This window comes from Meleagris gallopavo, chromosome 16 (genome assembly GCF_905368555.1).
Source record: "Meleagris gallopavo chromosome 16, MGAL_WU_HG_1.1, whole genome shotgun sequence".
Lineage (NCBI taxonomy): Eukaryota > Metazoa > Chordata > Aves > Galliformes > Phasianidae > Meleagris > Meleagris gallopavo.
In genome coordinates this window covers 491,842-510,233 of record NC_139419.1, presented here as the reverse complement: position 1 = coordinate 510,233, position 18,392 = coordinate 491,842, and the positions used below count along the sequence as shown (strand labels likewise).

General features: G+C 38.5%; 1 long non-coding RNA gene across 1 annotated transcript in view; it reads left to right on the top strand.

The window, feature by feature from the left end:
- LOC104913457 (uncharacterized) overlaps nucleotides 1-18,392 on the top strand; it is a 319,967-nt gene that overhangs the window by 111,837 nt on the left and 189,738 nt on the right. The window contains exons 5-7 of the long non-coding RNA XR_004161534.2: nucleotides 11,223-11,337; nucleotides 11,651-11,829; nucleotides 17,232-17,444. This is a non-coding gene — a long non-coding RNA (uncharacterized LOC104913457). The remainder of the gene's footprint in view (nucleotides 1-11,222; nucleotides 11,338-11,650; nucleotides 11,830-17,231; nucleotides 17,445-18,392) is intronic.

The following is an 18,392-nucleotide window of genomic DNA, read 5'->3' as shown; positions in this document are numbered from 1 at the left end:
CGTTGTGACTGTGGGGTGAAAAATGTATGCAGTAATTTTCATAACAGTGTAAAGACTGCTGTCAAGTAAACTAGTTTTAAGAGTCTCTGTGTATCGTAATACAGGAATATGTGTACATTTGAAGACTGATAACATTATCTACAAAAAATGAAGGCAAATTACTGTACATGTGATTCATATTTCAGCCTAGCTCTGTGCAGAGACGTACAGTCTACTTTAACATCTGTTGTGCTTACATGTGTTAATAACATTGCTGAGAAATAAAAGCAAAAAATTGTAGCTAATGAAATAGGAAACTAAAAGAGCGTGGCAGTTCCAATTACAGTGTAACAAAGAGGCTGGTGAATCGTGCTTGGAATCTAACTTAAAAACAGGTATGTCTTCCCAGTGCAGTATCTCTAGCATCACAGAGCCTTCAGGTTTTGTGTGGAAGGTGCTGTTACTTATTCAGAGGACTTGTGCCATTCAGTGAGTTGCCTTTGATGACCACTGATGACAATTATCTGGAAAAAAAGCCTGGAAAATGAGTTCAGCTCACTTTGTGGGTTCATTACTGCCTTTCATAGCTTTGAACAGTAAGATATAATGAGTTGGTAAGTCTTGGTATTTTTTGGTGCTGCAGAAATTCATGAAGGAAATTAAGCATGCAAACTGTGCGGCTCTCACTGATTACAGGTAGATGCACGTTCTTCATGTTCCTATCTAATGCTTGTTTATCATCTATGAAAGAGCTATCCATATATCACAGAGTCCCTCATCTTGTCCTTGTCTACTGGTAGCTGGCAGGAATTCTGAGTAGGTACAGTAAGAAAAGCATGAAGCAACACATTCATTTTTGGAATGGAAGGAAAGTCATTAATTTCAAGGATCCTGAAATCAGTCAAGCAGACTAACGATCTCCAGAAGTTGAACGTGGCTCTGTTTAAATAATAAAGCATTGTGATGTATCTTCAGTACCGCTTCTGAATTACCACTAAGTATATTCCTATTCTCATAAGAAAGCAAAGTATAAAATCTAAATTACAGCTTCAGCAAGTACCTTCACCATTTTGTACAGTCCTGATATTTTTTTTACTTTCCTGCATGAACTGTTCAAGGATTGACTTGGACAGACTTGAGAAAGCCGTCCTTATCAATGCAAAGGTATGTCAGTTCCAGGTGAACAAATTACACGGTCTTCTCCAGCTAGAGTTGTAGTTAGGGTTGCAAGCTCACGTGGATGTGGTTCACTGATTTTTGCCACTCAGACTGTCAGATTTGGTAATACTAAACAATGTTGTATATGCTGCAGACATAAAAAGCTGCAGGGTTGCATTTAGAATAATAGTGTATCCACAAATAGGACTCAAATTGCTCTGAAATACCATAGTTAGCTGCATCTTCATTCTGTTATCTCACTGCTTTATGCTTCTGAGACCTTTTCCTAGCAGACTATAAAATGATTACAAATGTGAGATGATAAATTAATAGAACAAAACAAATTGGAGTCAGTAGGAGTGCAGTTACCACTAACAAGGCCCATCTGAGTTTCACATTTTCCCTTGCAATTATAAAAATAAGACTGGTGTCAGAACTCATGTTTTCTTTAATTGCTGTTGTACGAAGCTCTGGATATTATTTTAGGGGCTGATACAAAGGAGCAATTATCCAATTGTTTATAAATATCATTTCTTATGAACCATGGGGGAAGATGTGAGATAATAAATTTCAGTCAGAAATTTCAGTCAAATTTCAAATTACTTGTGGCAAAAGGAATGAATATTTGGTACATTGAATCATAATGTACTTCATGTCTTCAGGGTAAATAATGTTAAACATCTGCAGTAAGAGAAAACTCAATGCAAGACACATTAAGAGATGAATAGCATGATGTGACGTTTGAGGAGGCTAAGTCTCCTATGCTCTGCCTGAAAATATTGAATTTTTTTCTTAGTGAGGAAGGAAAAACGTTGAAACATCCATGTTTCACTAACTTTGTTTCTTGCCTCCCAGTGAACCCTAGTAACTTAGGAATTAATGAATAGAGATTCTATTTTTCTAGAGAATTAAAGACGGTTACACTTTTACTCTTTCACCTGATGCCTGTAACGAAACTTTCAGCTAACAAGAATGGAGCATTAACTCTTTAACTCCCAGTGCACTGCATGGTGTTCTGGTGTGGAATACTGATAACCAAAAATGATAAAGCCGTGACAAACATTCTGCAGAATTTTTGTCAGATTCATCCATTGAGCTGGCAACTATGATGCTACCCTGATGTCCTCATTGTATCTGCTGTGGTAACCATTCCATACTTGTCTGGACTTATGTGCCTTTGAGATACCATCAGCAGGTTGAGAGGAGCCAGTAGTGAAGTTTTGAAAGGCCTGTATGGTTTTAAAAGCTCAGATAGGAATCTTGTGGTTTTAAAACCATGTTTATATTCTGTTACAAGCCTCTCAAAATCGTTGACTTTATGTCCACTAGATGGTGATTGGAAAGGGATTTCATTGTGTTGAAGAAGAAAGTTGCTAAGGAGTGGGAATTGAAGAAAGTCAGGAAGGGGAATGCTTGTGAGTGGTGCTTCTTTTCACTCTTAAATAGTCTTTGTCACAACGGGCTCAAAATTGATGCATTACACTGAGTGGAGGACAACCACAGTGCAGTGAAATTTAGAAAGCTGTTCAGCCCTGCACTGAAGTGTTGAAGTGGTGCCATTTACTAGAAAACATTTTCAGTAACTCTTATGTTTCCTTTTGAAAGAAGGAAGTGATGAAGGAGCCTACTTCTGTCCAAGGGACACTTTACGTTCTGTAAATTGGCAAAAATTAAAAGCAGTTTTCTGCTGCATGAAGGATTTCTACTCTTTGCTGGGATTAAAGAAGATGAGTGATCACGAGACTTATTATCTTTAAGAGTAAGAATAAATTAATTGGTCCTACATATGTAGTAATAGATATTAATAGCACTTGAAATTTACTTGCATGTCACTATATTTGTAAAATTTTTATTAATGGTATACTCTTTACTAGTGAGCTCTGAAATTAAAACACAGCTTGGTATTCCTATTTGTTTTCGATTGCCTGTGCCTTTTAATTGTATTATGGCATAGGAAGTATAGTTGAGCTTCTAGTAAGCTTTCTAATTTCAACTATCTTAGACGTATTGACATTGTCTTATGGACATACATATTTCTAATGATCAGAAAAGTGAAAATGAGAGTATTGCTGGAAGTGAATAAATATCTACTACTCTTGTTAGACTTATGAAGCAACAGCTGCCAGTCATCTTGTGAAATGCCCTTTGCACACGAGAACACACTGAGAGCATGGGAAGTTGACTGGGACTTTGTTCATGCACAGCCCCCTGGAACAGGCATGCAGATGTTTCTTGGTCTAGCATGCAGTCCTGCTGTAAACTCTAACAAGCAAATAGCTGTTGATATTTGCAAAATGAGTGTATTTGGTTTGTATTGGATTATTATGCAATAGTTCTTATTGTCCACTCCTTGAGAACATGGCAATCAGGTAAGGAATAATTCAGGGGTTTCTTTCACTGCCCCAGTGGAATACAATTAGACCTTTGCAGTATCTAATCAACGTCTGTAGATTGAGAAAAACAATAGGGTATCTATGCTCTTTATATATATATATTTTTTTTTTCCTTAGAGACTAGGTTATTTAAAACTACAGTGTCCCAAAAACATTTCTGAAGAGGAGGAAAGTATTATATACGAGTGTGTGCGTGTTGATACCATCAAAATGCCAGCAGTTATTCATCTTGATTCATCTTCACACTGAGAGTGTGAAGAAAGCAGCTTTTGACTTCTAAGATTTTCACAAGTCAGAACATGAATATAAGCAATTGATTTTGATCCTGTAAAACCTTGTAAATACTGAAGTTTACATCAAGTAGATACAGTGAACTTTTGTGCAGAGGCAAAGAATTACGGGTTTGTAAAGTTACAGCGAGTGAATTCTTGTTGGTTGTGGTCTGTTTTTGAAAACCAGAAAATGCATTCCAGATACTAACCTTTTTCTAAACATGCCTCTTCTGCCTTTGGAAAAATGTTATAAGTCGATGTTGCTTTCTGAAATATCAGAGAAATACTGATTTGATCCTATCAATTAATTTCAAATGTGCTCCAAAAACTGGGTTTTCTGCAGTTGTGTTATCTTTAAACCGTTTCTTAATCTCAGTTGGCTCTGAAAATATTTTTATTTTTTAGTATTCAGATTTGTTTTGAGCTTAAATGTTGAGCTGGCAAGATCCAAAATGAGCTTTCCTCCTCTTCTGCTTTAGGCATTATCCAACAAACCAATTTTATTAATGCTTTTATAGCTAAGAATTCCTGAGTTTTAATTATGTCTTCAACAATGACTTGCTGTCATTGGTCAAGTTAACTTTTTTATGGACCCTGTCCCAGCAAGATAGTGAGGTGGACAGCCTTTCCATACCCTACAAATTTATGAGACTTGTTAGTTAGCTTTTATTCAGGAGTTAAAAATGGGAGGAGGAGGCAGAATAAAGTATCAAGTAGATGAGTTGCTAAATTACTGTAAAAATGGCAGGGATACTTAGTGCTGGATTGAATGAATTCATGGAAAATATCTTAAGCTTGGGTACAACTGTGTTACTATTTTAAGTCCCATGGCTGTGACCTGCAGACCTAGGGTTAGGGCTAATAGACCTAGTTTGAAAAGAAAACTTAATCTTAGCCTGGTGAGTAACCTCTAAGTGGTGAATGCTTGATCACGCCTTCATGTGAAAGTTAGTATTCGAATCACTATAATTAAATGAGAGCCGAATAAAATTTCTGTCAAGGTGAAGCCTAAGTAGATTCTCACTTCTGGTGGCAGCAGACATTGCTTCTGCACAAGAGACTAGCGATGTTGGCTTCTAACCTCTCCTCCAGCTGCAGGTGTTGGCCCTACTGCAAAAGATGAAGATCTTGTAGACTTCAGATCTCATTAGGGATGACTCTGTTCCAGAATGTATTTAGGCACATTTTATATTTTTCTATATATAATGCTTGATTTTGTGTGATGGAAATATGGTGTATCTGTTTTGTGTGTTTATGGCTGTAGTGCATAGAGGGATCAGAGGAGGACTGCCTTGTCCTGCCTGGCAGTGAGAACTGCCGGTGGGAGGTGGGCATATGGGCCTTCCTGCAGAGCTGAGTGTGCTCAGCTAAAAGAGCTTCTGGCAAGTACCCTGGAGTGGAACATATGGGAGACTGTTATTAAGAGCTGAGGAGTATGAAAGGTTAGGAACACCCCTTAGAAAAGCTGAGTGCAGGTCACAGCCAAGCCTTACAGCTGATGGCAGACAGTACTTTCCATCTGTATTAATTGAAGCAGTCTGATAAGAGCTTAGGAAACCAAGAGGCTGCTAAATTTGCTGGATAAGAAAAGATGATTAAAAGAAAGGTAGTGAGGATGTAATTGAGGAGGAGTGTTAACAAATCCTTTTATTTTAATCTCTTTAGCCCACAAACTCAATATTTCTCTACTCAAAAACGCTAGCCTACTTTCAAATAAAATTAAATTCTATAGTTTACAGTATACTGTTTTTACTTTAAAACACAGGTAAGTGCATCTCAAAGCCTTGGCTGTCTTGGAATACAATGAAGTGTCTTCCAAAGTGAGGTCCGTGTGTAGAAGGATTTGAGTAATGGTTTTCCATGATGGTAATGAAAGCAGCTCTAAAGTCTGAGCAGCGCAAAGTGGATATGAAAAGCCCTAGGGTGAAGATTGAAGATCAGGTTGGAATTTTAACTTCTATGCCAATAAATTCAAAACATGAAATCTGAGCAAGAGTGGAAACTTTTCTTTTTTAAAGGCAGCTCTAAAAAGTTCATACGTGAAGATTAACTTCCAGGCTCTTGTCAATAGTTCCAAAATTAAATTTGTCACAACACTTTCTATAACTCTAATGATAAGCTATTTATTATGTGGAAAATGTCAGTTTATTCCTTGTCGTCTTCTTTTGATCTACTGTTTTCTGACGGGCTGATGTCTCAGTATTTGGGTCTAAGACTTTCAGCTTTGCGGTGATGGGAGCTGTGCAGAGGCAAGGTGAGGTGCAGCACCTGTGTGACTGGATGTGAGGTACAGCAGTTCCCAAAATGAAGCAGCTCTTTCTAATTTTGTTGAAGCATTACAGCTGAATGGTTGTTGCTAGTTGAAGCACTGGTTATGTAGCACAGTTCCAGCTTGATGTGAGGCCAAAAGCAGATAAGATAAAATAAGGTGCTGGAAAGAGATACTCAAAAGATAGGAATAGCTTCAGGGCAAGAGGAGCTGGTTTTTCCTTAGAGAGACTGTGGTTGTTTGTGCCGTTTGTTCAAGTAAAACCAGTGTCTGCACAAGAAATAGGGTACTGCAGAATAACAGCCCCAGGGCAGCGGCAAATGGGGTCACTGCCTTTGTGCAGCAGAGTGGGACCTGCCCTGTGTTCTTCCTCGTCTAATGGGCTGTTTGGAAAGGATGAAGAAGATACGATCTGGACGCTTGGTTACCTCACACGTGAGTCCCATTTCTGTCTTGAAGTGAATCTTTTACCATCAGTTCAAAGTGGAGCAATGCTGGTGAGGACTGACAACTCGTTCTTATGTCCCAGTGTAACTGGTGGGCCCGTGATCAGAGGAAACCGCCTTACAACAGGAGGTGAAGTCCTCCCTGAGCTCGCCTGCACAGCTGTTGGCTACGAGATTGTGGGTCTCTCCCTCCAACATGCTTTCCAAGCTACTCAGCTTATTGTTGATTCAAAAAATAATGTTAGGACAAATGAAAACGTTATAGCTGACTTACTGTTAAGCATCAAGCTCTGCAAAGGATTTTGTTTGGTATGAGAAAACCCAGTTAAGTAAGAAGGTATGATGGAACAGATGATTTACATTCTGTTAAGATCCTTTCTAAAAACCTTCTTAAACTACTCAAATCAATTATCAATTCCAGGAAGTAAAACATCTTCCTGTAAGAAAAAAGAAACCTACCAACTATGTTGGAAGTAATCCCAAATGGAACAAAAAACTTTGTGTAAAACATTTTTTTAGAATAGTTTTAATAAAGCTAAGTAAGACATTTCTAAAAGCCTGAGTGATAAAATCATCATCAAACTTGAAACACACAAAAGTTGCCGTCAAGCATAAACAATCTTTTAGCAGGTCTTTCTTAATATTTGTTTTAATAATGCTCCCTAATTTACTGACAGGAAGGTGCTGCATCACCGTTGTATTTGCTTTCCAGTTACCAGAGTAGGGATAGTGGTAAAATGTAAATAAACCAATATTTCACCACATTCATGCCTGGCGCACATAACTGTAGCACTCTGGTATTTCTATGAATATCAGAATCAAACTTAATTCCTGCTTTTTTTTTTTTTTTTTTTTAAACTTGCAATTAAGTTCTAATTCTGTGAGGCCCCCACACTGCAGTTATCAATCCATTGGGAGGAGAAACCCCTTTGCTAACTCCAACCTGTCGGGCTCTCCAATGCAGGCAGCCAACTCTTTTTCTGCCGTAATTGCTTGTTAAAACCAGACAAAAACATGACGTGGAAGCATAATACACTCGTAAGTATTTTACTTGCCAAGATTCCCTCTATTTCTACAGTCACTGCTGTGATAACTGGAAAGCTGATTGCCTTCTCTTGCCGCCATGATCTAAGGACATGCTGACTTTGAAAGCAACTGTACTACAGCAAGGATGTCAAGGAGCAATCAAGTTGGGTGAACCAGAGATGACTGTACTCTTGCAGCTTAGTTGAAATTGTTATTTGCGTACTTACTAAACTATTAGATAATTCCTTAAAAAAAAACCTTTTGGAATCACTGCAAAGTCACTGATTTTAGAATGCAACCTTTTCAGCCTTCACAGTGCCTAGTTCTGAGAAACCGATGAAGTATTACTAGCACACAGGATAGTGGAGATATCTTTTGTTATTGTACAGGAAAGCCACAGATATAAATTGGATAAGAGTACATTCTTTCTGCCATGTTTGTTTTGTTTTATTAGTAGCTGAGGGGATATTCTCTTATCTATGGTGTTGTGGAAAGATCATGTTTATGTCTGAACTAGTACAGAACAATTTAGATCGACAGGGACTTCAGAGGGTTATCTGCTTAGAGCAGGGCAAACTTCGAGCTTGATCAGGTTGCTTTGGGTCTCATTCTGAGAATTTTTACGTACCTCAAAGGTGTGTGCCAACGGCTGGCTGCTCTCACTTTGAACACTCTTTTTAAGTATATCCAGTTGCAGTTGTCTCATAACTGCTGTGTCTCATCACTGTTCACGTCAGTCCTTTTGCTGGTCTCTGAGCAGACCCTAGTTCTGCCTTCCCTGTCCATGTGTGCTATGCACTCCTGCTTCCCAGCGAGCTGGCTCCAGCGCCTGTGCGACTTTTCTTGTACTGGCAGTTGGAGGCGGTGCTCCAGCTGAGTTCTCCCACCTGCTAAATAAAAGGGAGTACTTGGTTCGTTCGACCGGCTGCCTGCGCTCCTGTGACCTGTGTAGTGAGACGTCCTTACCCCAAGGGTGCACTGCAGATTCACGTTCCTTTGTTCTCTCCCTCTCTGATCTGCAGTTTCTTTCCCTTCTTTGTGGAAGAAGATTGACCAGACTGATTATACCTCTTACAATGGTCTGTCCATTGTCAGGATGGCTGTCGTTTTTACAGAACTCGTTTGCAGAGAGAGAAATCTGAGTGCTATTGGGCTGGTTCTATTATATATGTAACAGAAGACAAAGTACCTTTCATCCAGTGTACGCAACGTTTGTGAGTTTGCACACTCAAATGATGTATAAACAGAGGCGGCCACATCTTGTGAACAGGGAAGTATTCAGAAGGTTGAATGCTGCTTGTGTGAGCTATTTTCACCATGCTTTCAACCTATTCTGTAGCCTCCGGGAAAAACATTTAAAGACATTACATACTTTTCCCATCACTCGGGTACGTTTATAACTGGTCAGTAACAGCTAGCTGGGATACTGTTAAGTAGAATAAAGCTGATTTTCCTTCCTGGAGGTTTTCAGCAATGGAAGGTGGTTAGACTACCGGGAGGAGAGCTATCATACCAGATGCAGTATTTTAAGACAGAGGAACATTTAATTAGCAGTATTTCTAGAGTTAAACAAAAGTGAAGCTGTAGCCAAGCATATTCTTTACTCTCATGGAACATATTTTTCATTAGGTTTATTCATAATTTTATCATTATGTGTGGTAATAGAGAACAGAGAAATAATTTTAAACGTTCCTCCACGTAGGAAACATAAAGCTTCCTAAGCAAATAGGCTTTGTTTATTGATTTCTAATCACATTATGTATTTCTTCTTACTGCAATTTTAGGAATTCAAAGGCAGCTTTCTAACCCAAAGGTTCCTGGTAACATCCTATATTCCCTTGTTTTTCCAACCTACAGTTTCTTACTTTGAGACACTGTTAAGTCTATCTCAATAATTTTAGCCAGCCTTCTTGGATAACAACAAAACCTAGATTCTATTTTCAATGTATGAAATCTCTATGCTGTATAATCAGTTGATTATTACAATCTTACTTTTCCACTGAGAAAATTTAGTAGTTTTGTGTTCTGAGAACTACCTGACAGAAGTGCCTATTTGTTTGGCTACCACAACTCATTTATTTGGGGGAACTTCTGCTGTAACCACTGGGTAGATGATGTATCCCACAAGCTTCCTCGTCTTCCCAATGCCTGAAGCAGATCTTTTGGTGTGACGTTGCAGGCTTGGTCTCAAACTCCTGCAGTACCTGCTAAATATTCTTCTGCAACTAAAATCGGGTTCGTAACTTTAAGTCAGTCAAATCTGTTAAAAGAAAAAGCAAGTAGTTGTTTCCTATTTCATTGCTGAAGAAATAAAATAAAAAAAAAGGCTGAAGCTGGGTTGCCAAAGCTACAAAGCTGCTTTGTTCTTCGTGCAGACTTCAAAAGATTTGTCAAAGGTGATTTGACTAATGACAAATGCCATCCTCCTCTCCAGGTTGAAATACTGAAGTCAGCTCTCAGTCAGTTCTGTTCCTGCAGTACAAGGACCTATGGAAAATACTCCTAGTATTAAAATACTAGAATATATCCAGTATTAAATGTGGAGGTTGGTGGTCCTGCCAGCAGCAGGGGGGGGTTTGCAGATTCATGATCCTTGAGGTCCCTTCCAACCTGGGCCATTCTGTGATTCTGTGGCATTTATTGAATTTTCTCCTGATTATTTCATAAAGACTTGGAAAGGAGTAAGACGTGCTTTGCTGCGCGGGTTGGAGGCTTTGGTCAGGGACTGGATCTTTGACAACAAAGCTTTTTGTCTGTCTCTGACCTGTATTTCCAGGAGTGTGTTACAGTGTATAGGAGCATCAGGAAGGGATGTTTATTATCCTAACTGATAAAGCTGCATGTTCATATAAACACATGTTGTTACAGGCATTGCTGTTGATGTCAGTTACGGACTGGAAGTGTGGCCTTATTATGCTTTTGATAGACTAAAACTGGGTTTTGGGCTATTTCCGTTATGTGCAAATTTTTCATCACATAATTAGGATTCCAGAATTTAAACATATGGGCTTTCAGCTTTATTTATGTTGTTGATGATAGTGGGTAATCGGTTAACTTCTTTATCCTACTTTTTTTTATTCTTCACTCTTGGAATTCTAACAAAATTTTAAATAGTGGATAATGAATTAAGCAAGATGTTTGGCTGTACCAAATGTTACAGCAATCTTCTGGGACTCATAAATATTTCATGCACGTACAGAAGTCAGGCTTTGGTTAGAAACTTGTGTGGGTAGCAGGACATAACTATTGAAGTGCAACATGAAAGACTTTAATGGATATGAACCGTTTTCCAGAACAAAGGAGAGATGTACGAATCTATACCACTACTTGTTTTCTGCTAAAGATAATAAACTTCTTTGGCTTACTTCATGTCTTAAAATACACAGCTTTTTTTATCCTCCAAAAGAAGTTTGACTTGGTAACAATACCTAATTCATACACTTGTTAAAACAGGCTGGATTGCCTCTTGGACCACCACAAATTAATGCAGTACTGTTAGCATAACAAATAGGGTTGAAAATAATTTGTAGGTAATAGACATGAAAGCTAACAAAACATAACAAAACCAAAGACTAAGAATCCATCTTGCTGCAATTCATTTAAATGGATGGGAGTTTTTCAATTAACCTCATTGGGAAGAGGTTTGGATACTGGATAAATCGTTCTGTTCTTATTCTAGCATTGCATCTGAATCCCAGCTTTGGTGTAGATAAAGCCTCCAACTCAGAAATTCAGCAGCAACCTCTGTATTTTTCCTCTGAACACTACGTAATAAGCTGCCAGTTTGCCTCCAGGTAGGTTTTATACTACATGCTGATTATAAAGTGCATCCCTGGTTTCAGTGGGACTTACCTGTACCAAAGTGTACTGCTGTTATACTATACTTCACTTCCATCTAAGACTGCTGAATTTTATGTTGTTTTCATTTGTTTCCTTTCATCTTGATTATTTGCGTGTGGTTGTGAGTACGTGTGATGCAGTTCAACTATACAGTCTGCACTTACAATTAGTTGATGCTTTGAACTGTGATGTTTAAATGTAGGATTAAGACATTACCTCTATTTTGAATAGATGAAATAATTTTATTTCTGTGTTAATGCACTGCAGGTGACTGCAAATTCTTCCTGGTGCAGAAGGCTCACAAAATATTCGGTGTATGCCGTGATTTAGAAGATGACAGAACTGTGGAAAAACCTTACTGTAGGATGCTATGAGAGCAGCCCTCCGCAGTTCTCAGAAGTGGAGTACTCCTACCTGCTGTTCTTCCTGTGGCAGAAAAAAAACAGGTAAAGATGGACGTTGCGCTATGAGCCAAGCCTTGAGCTGCATCTCCAGTTTAATCACAGACTTTTTTCACTGCAGTTCACCAACAGGAAATAGGGGGTAGTATTTTCTTAGGTGGGATGAACAGAGAATCATGGAACGGCCTGTGTTGGAAGGGATCTGAGAATCATCTACTTCCAGTCCATTTGCTGCAGGCAGGATTGCCAACAACTAAATCAAGAGCTAGATCAGGAGAAAGATAATAGATTGAGAGAAAAAAGTCTCTTTCATTGAATGACTGAGAAGCAGCCTGACATTGTGTTAAGGATGGCCAGCATTTAGTGATGTCAGATGCTAGCATATAGCTGAACAGACAGTAGAAGATGTGATCTAGAAGTAGCTCATTTATTTATTGAAACAGGAGAACTTGCAAGCTGTGGTATTATCTTTACAGATCATCCAATGCTGTCTGCATTGCTGTGTGAGGTAGGCTGTGTGTGTGGAAGGAAATGCCCCCATGGATGTTCTGTAGCTTCATATACATTTTATCTACTACTGAGCACATGCTGGTACATCATTAATGGTCATCCTACACTACAGGGCCCTAGTGATTAAAAACTCTTTAAACACAAGAATGTTAAAAGCTCCTGTTTTTCTGGTCTTGAGATAAACTCAGAGAAACCTCAGGAACAAACAGGCACAGAGCTATTGAAGTATCCTTGTCATCTCTGACGTAAGAAGCTTTGTGGAGATGCTGATATAAATGTGGGGACCAAATCGCTTGACAGGCTTATGAAATATGTCAAACTCAGTAATACACTTTTCAGTACCATCCTTAGATATGTTCTGAAAACTCACACACGGGCCTGCAAAAACAGCTTCTGCTCCTGTGCTTGATGAATTCTTATAAGGAAGGGAAAAATATGTGATGGACAAGTGGTTTGGAAGTGCTCAATGGTTATTAGATGTTATATTAATGTTATTAGAACAGGCTGTTGTTTCTGGAATTATGTGAATGTACATGTAGGAAAAAATGTGTAAGAGCAGCACATACTACGAGTAGTTTGAGATGGAGATGTTAAAAATAAAGTGGCAATTTGAAAGGGCATGTTTGCTTGGTGCTGAAGCTACAACTGAGTTTTGTCAGAAAGTCATTAAGGGCTGCATCTGAATCTGGCACAGTGATTCTGCATTACAGAGTGTAGCTGCCTAACAGCGTATTTTTCTAGGAGCCTACATGTATATCTTGTCACTGGCTGCTGCAGCATTGCAGGGAGAGTATATTTCTTTTGTAGAAACATGATGTTGATATTCTCTTACCTTCCTCCCTTCCTCCCTTTCTCCCTTCCTCCCTTCCTCCCTTCCTTCCTTCCTTCCTTCCTTCCTTACAGACCCCAACTAAGACTTCAGGTTTTGAGTTTCTTTTCAATTCACTGCTTTGTTTTGGATGCCTAACCCATTTCTATATGAGCAGCAAAACTTGTTATCTTTCCAAGGACTTGCTCTTGATATTAAAAAAGTTTGCACTTGCTTAGCTCCTTTGATACTAACTTTGCAGTACTATACTGGTACCAGTTAATTAAGTTCTGCAGAACTGCTGTTACAGCGTAAGCAGGCATGGGCAAATTGATAAATAGAGTGGGAGCATGATTTCCCTACATTCCTAATGGGATGAGGTCAGCACTGATGTTTTGCTTAGCCCCTTTATAGAGGTTTATACAATGTAAAATTCTCCTGTTCGTTGCTCCATTTTTCTAACTTGTATAAGATAGCATGGCTATGCACATTCTAAAGGTGATCATTGCCTTTGTGAGACACTCAGTAATAACCACGGTATTTTCCTTTCTTCTCCTTTATGGGTCCCTTTGACTTCCTAAGTTTAGCTTCGTATTTCTTCTATGCTTCTAGTGCCATAAAATATATCTACTGATGAACTGCTGTGTTTTTTAATACCGCATCTAGATTCTTGATCTTAGAATTCTCAACTCCACTGAAATCCCATATCTTCCTCACCAAATTTCGGCGCTATGTTTGCTTACAAGGAATACTTAAAACTGCAGCTCATCGTGGCTTGTCTGTTCACATTGCAAGAAAGTTCCACATAAAACTGCGGAGGGTATTCTGTGCATGTACATACATGAACGCATACATGTGCAGATATTAAACGTGTAAGACGCTGTAAAAACGCCGCCTGCTGAATTATGAGTCCATAGAATAATAACAAGAAGAATTCCAATCCTTGAAGTTAATATGACCGAATTTTAAGCTCCTTTTGGGAAAGAGTGATCTTCTGTCTTCTCTTCATGGCAGTGTTCACTTCAGCACTGTTCTGATTCAGACTGAAAGGCAAAGTCATGATGCAAATTTCTGTGATGTTTTTGGTGAAGATTGATTATGATGCATGTCTTCCAGAACTGTTAAGCGTTTAAATATCTAAATAATTAATAATGGTCTTTTACCTCCCCCAGGATATACAAAAAATCCCAAGTACTATTTTGCATTAATCTTTACTGATTAGACAAGGGCAGACAGAGCTGTGATTAGTTCATACTGAACAAATCCACCAACTTTATATTTAAAAACAGAGATCACACAGATATGAGCACAGCTACTTTTTTGGCTTCCTATTACTTGCTCGGCTATATACTCCATTTCTTTTTTCTTTTTTTTTCTTAGTAACTTTTGGGAGCACTCTAGCCACATCAGTGACAAAACAGACATCAGACAAGTAGCTCTATCCATTAGAGTCATGTCTGCTAGGTTTGAGTGACGTCCAGTAGAGCTGATTAACCACAGAATAATGTGCTGGAAATCTAACAGGAGAAGTCACTTCTGCCTGATACCAGTCACTCTCTCCAAGTACAAATGCATAAATGCACGTTCACAGTGGAATGACTTTGACCCATACTGCTATCAGAATAATAGTGAGAAACTATTGCCAGACTTTTAGATGAGAGAAATAAAGTACAAGCCAAATGCCAGAAAGAGAATTCACAGATGGGAATACGTGTTGTTAAATGACACCATGGCATATGACCACAAGAATCAGACAGCTTTCCATAGCATAGAAGATGTGTTCAATATGATGAGTGTCAGTACTTGTAATACAGAGCTGAAATATATAAAATAACACAGCAAAATCCCAATGCAGTATTTTGGCAGCTCAGTGCTTTAAAGACCACTGTTTCTATCAACGCAACAGATAAAAATATCTGCTGCTTAATGAAGACAAGCAGGGGTCTTGGAAAGAGTGCCCCTTTTTGGCCTGGATAAAGTAAGGCAATTAAGCTTGTGTTAGAGCTTTCTACTAATGTTTTTGCTAAGAAAATATTTAAGTTTCATTACATGGAAAACACTTGTGTACTCTGAATCAGTGTTTTAGTCCTTGTGATGTCAGTATTTCATCTCTCAAACTATCTGAATATAATGTAGATCAGATCCCACCTCGTAGTCCGGCGTACTCAAGGGAATAGGGATAAAACAACATTTTTCTACTTTCACAACTTGAGCGTGGTTGCAGGTTCTTTGTGTTCAGCCTCTTAATGGCACCTAGACACTGCACTATGATGCCAGAGTAGTCTGAATATGTCATATGGAGTCGGGGGGTACAAAGTCAATTTCACAGCCCTCTCACAAGATGTGACAATAAAGTTGTCTGCTGTCTCCCACTCCGTACCACCTCCAGTCCAGGCCATAGCAGGACAGAGCCCAAAATCTAACATGAACTGCATTTGTCAGAACCTTCAATGAAAATCTCAACCTTGAGCAGCTTCTGGATTCCTCAGAATTCTCCTTTATACTTAAATCCTTTGAATATCTTCTGTCTTCAACTGTATTGTTACTATTATTATTATTACTATTATTATTGTATTATTTTTGTATACTAGAAAAATTTGCTGCCTTGAAGTTTTAGAAGACAGCTATATGGCCCAGCTATACTTGAACATCATACAGTATTTTTGTACATAATTTTGCATTGCATAATTACTTGTGCAAACTTTTCTATTACAGACTGCTGAAGCTATTGCAGCAAAACAAGTGGTATACCACAGACACCAGATCTGACTATATATATATTTTTATATATATATATTATAGAGTGGTACAAGTCAGGACCAACTCAAAGCAGAGATGTTCTGAATAACAGAGAACAGTAGAAGCTTTTATATTCAACAGAATCAGTCTATCTATGAAAGAAAATACCAATTACATATAATTATTTCCTGAAACAAAAAATTGATCTGGTATGTAAGTGTAGAGCTTGCATGGTATTTCACAAGAAGTGACTGTGCAATAATCTTTTTTTGAAGAAAATGGTTTTCTGAAAGCAAGGCATATACATAATGCCCCCTAATAAGAAATGAATCTCATTTAAAATAACTGAGCAGATGATCTCATTCCATTTTTAAAAGCACTGAGCTCTGTGTGATTGGCAGGATTGCATTAATAATTTATCTGTCATCGGGGTATGTTGATTTCTGCCTTTTCTGGGAGTCTGAATCACAAATGATTGCTCATTTTAACAATATTGAAAAAGATTGGAGAAGTAAAGCTGGAGGGAGGAAATATGCTGACAGAATGTGCACTAATTCTGTTGGCCAGCCTGGTTGCTGGAGCTGGCTATCAAATATGGTTTTTCTACACCAGTGAGAATCCTTCCATGAGGAAAACATCATCTCTGGAAACAGTTCACAGTGGTTGCTGAAAACTCCCAGTTTTGCTCATTGTATAGATGTGGCATAAAATAAATCCTAAAATATGCAACTGGGCTTTGTTTGGTTTATTATAGTATCAAAAAGCTTTAACACTTGAGCTCTTGCTGTAGTTCCTGACACAGCAAAGTAGGACAATCAAAACTGATACATGAAAGAAGGCTCTTTGTGCTTGACTTCCCTGTCCTGTGCATGCCATGGGATATATCTATTTATTGAACTCATTTCAATATCAAATGTTTTGCAGAAGAGTTCAACTTTTAATATAAGAGCAATGACAGAGGGTAGCTTTGGAACTGTATAAAAAAATTCAATCAATGTTCATAAACCTTTACTTACGGGATCATCAGCACAAGAATCTATTTGAAATACTCAGAGGTTTCACCCACTTCTATTTTTTCAACAGAACTATCAGTTGTAACTACTGTGCCTCTTCCAAACTACAGCTTTTGAAAGCCCGACTCTATGTCCATTTGCTAATGATACTGTGTCCTAGTAAGAATTTTTGTTTTGTTTATTTGGTTACAAGAAAAGAAATCAGAGTGTTTTCAAATTCTAACACTGAAGGAATGCTGTCAGAAAAGGACTGTAATAACCATATCACTAGAAATAAGGTTTAGATAGAAGGATCTCTCACAAAGCACTGTGTATGATTTTTATCTTGCTCATATCCTCTTTTTTTAATTTATTTTTTCTTTTATTTTTTTCCCCAGTTTTCAATGAATGTGAACCAGCTGGTCCTTGGGACAGCTTTTCCCAGCAGTAAAAAGCTGTGGAAATGCCAGCCTCAGCTCTAGCTTCTATCAGCAGGAACACTGAAAGGCACACAGCTACAGCTTTCTTATCTCCTGCTTCATCAGCCCTGCTGCAGTTCCTCCCAGTGCCATGGCTTTCTGCGGTTGCTGCTCACGTTTCCCTCAGGATCTGTAAGTGCCCAGGTGTGCTCAGGCTGGGGTGTCCTGACAGGGAAGTCCGTTGTTGGCAGCACCTGGCTTCTGGTCACAGAAGTACGTGGTTAACCCCCTTGTGAATCTTCTCAGCTAGTCAGAATTGAGAAGGCCCCATCTGACCGCACATCAGCCGCTCAGGCGCACTGAGGGTCGTGTGCCACTTCTGCAGCAAACACATCGCCTGCATGACTTCAAAGCTCTAGCTAGGTACAAATTACATGACCTCAGGGTTGTGGGATCCTGATGGGATCCTTTCAGCCAGCCTCTCTCCAGCTTACTGTGTAAGCACTTCCGAAGATAATGCATTTTCAAATGAGCTTAAAGGAGGAGGTGCCCGATTTCCTTGGATTCCTAAGCAAATCCCATTTTTAAGCTTTTACAGTACTAAGATATAATGTGTTCTACTTTATTTTTTCCTCCAGAAACAGAGAAGCCTTTGTTTACTGAAAATAGACTTCAAAAGCGCATAGTGTTTTACATTTTTACCTTGTTCTTAACAACCATGCATTTTTCAGCCTGTTATTAAGTACAGATATTGATTTGAATTAGCATCTGTGGAAGCACTGGGTGAATAGATTGAGCAGATAATCCTTTTACGTTCCATCAGATTGTAGGAGTTACTTAATGTTATTTTCTGTTACGGAAGGTGTAAGACTTTAGTATGCATGTGTGTACATCTGAGTGTAAAGCAACATGCAATGATGAGAAACTGGAGCATCCTACTAATCACTTCTTGAGCTGTCGCCAAGGCTTTTGGTATGACTGAGAAAATTAGAAAGATCTGAACCTTTAAAGCTTGAATTTCAACACAGACCTACGTCCTATAAAAAGTAAATAAATAAAACCACAAGATAAATACAAAATATATAATTCTAAAGAAATTACTATGCAGAACTGTCATTCTTGCTAGAGGGCAACTATGGG